We start from the raw sequence: 1,578 nt of genomic DNA on the forward strand, positions 1-1,578 counted from the left end.
TATTCTACTACTACTACTACTACTACTACTACTACTACTACTACTACTACTACTACTACTACTACTACTACTACTACTACTACTACTACTACTAGGCAGTGGGCTCAGAGTATCTTACTTGATAATTAAATATGAACAGATGGGTGACATCGGGATAATATAAAATAACAATTGGCAATTTCACAAGTTGGATTAAATTAATACGATCCACCACCATATCTCATGCAATAAATTCTTTACACTAAAAATACAAGGAATTACATTCTAAAAAGCTTGACACGTTGTGAGACTCACCAATTTAAACATCAAACTTCACAAAACTAGACCTAGGTACTGAGCAGATAGAATTTTGTAATTCATCGTAGCAATGTGAACAAACAAATACCATTCTTTTTCTGCCCCATAGGTCTAAGCCATTTCAATACAATGGTTTCATTTGGGCAAATCCGCTTCCATATCTATTTAATTTTCAAAAAGAGAAATGAGACTAGGGAGCAATCGACCCCCCTTTTCCAACTGTTTATGTAATTTTATTGTTTAGAAATTTTGACAGACTACAATATGAGATAAATTTTCTTGTTCAATTCGCGCCTACACTCCATTCTTAACGAGGCAGATCGAAGCCTAAGCTGGCTGTTCCAATAGAGGTACTCACATGATGTATTTAGGCCTAGCTCACACATTATCCTCGGAATATTAGCGATAGATTTCACCTGTGTCAAAGAACTCACTGCGTGAGAAAACATGACACTGCTAGATCTACCAGTCGCCCTTATTTATATACAGGACTTCTGTTCTCGTCATCAGATTACGTGACTGGAAATAGAAACACAGTTAGAGGTCTGGTGGTTGCGGTTTCAAAATAAAACAAATTTAGTAACAGTGACCGAAACAACTTTGGCATCTCATGAAGGTTTTTCCCGAACATGAAAATACACTATAAATAGATGTCGACTTTTTTCTTGCTTGTTGAGTAGGTCTTAGTAATTTCATCATCGTTGTTGTACAGAAAGAAAAAAACAACAACAACAAATTATACGTATTGTCTAATGGAAATTGAATATATTTCAGGTATGTTATTAAGTGTATTTAAAACAATGTTCAAAGAAGGTTCTAGCCTATTACACACTGAGCAGATCCGAGATAGCCTTCCGATTCTGACAGGGTTAAGCCAGTCGTAGACGAATGCCGGGCGACTGTGCTCCTCATGCCACACAGAACAATTAGGCCACGGTCTTATATTGAAACTAGGAGTTCCTGGAAATTAAATGCTTCTTTTCTCCTTCCTCTCTCCGACTATGGGATGCACTTGAGGTTCGCGTTGTGTTGCGTTTCGCTGTGTTGTGTTGGGGGGTTGTGTGGTACTGCAGATCATGAAGGCAGTATTGTGGTTGTGGTTGTGGTTGTGGTTGTGGTTGTGGTTGTGGTTGTGGTTGTGGTTGTGGTTGCTGTTATCGTAGATAGATAGATAGATCGATCGAGATAGCCAAAGTAACGTAAACAGGAAATTTTCAATAAAATGAGGACGAAAATAGATGGACAGAAAGACAGGTGGGAAGATGCGTTTGTGAACCCTTC

At 38.1% G+C, this 1,578-nt stretch overlaps 1 protein-coding gene across 1 annotated transcript in view; it reads right to left on the reverse strand.

The window, feature by feature from the left end:
• The window catches only part of LOC101846454 (aminoacyl tRNA synthase complex-interacting multifunctional protein 1), a gene marked incomplete at its 3' end in the record, with an annotated part of 6,906 nt that extends 5,638 nt beyond the window's left edge, over positions 1 to 1,268 (reverse strand). Inside the window, 2 exon segments of the mRNA XM_005106690.3 lie at positions 656 to 816; positions 1,130 to 1,268.
• Between the last annotated feature and the right edge of the window lie 310 nt (positions 1,269 to 1,578).

The sequence above is a fragment of the Aplysia californica genome, unplaced genomic scaffold, assembly GCF_000002075.1.
Source record: "Aplysia californica isolate F4 #8 unplaced genomic scaffold, AplCal3.0 scaffold00550, whole genome shotgun sequence".
Lineage (NCBI taxonomy): Eukaryota > Metazoa > Mollusca > Gastropoda > Aplysiida > Aplysiidae > Aplysia > Aplysia californica.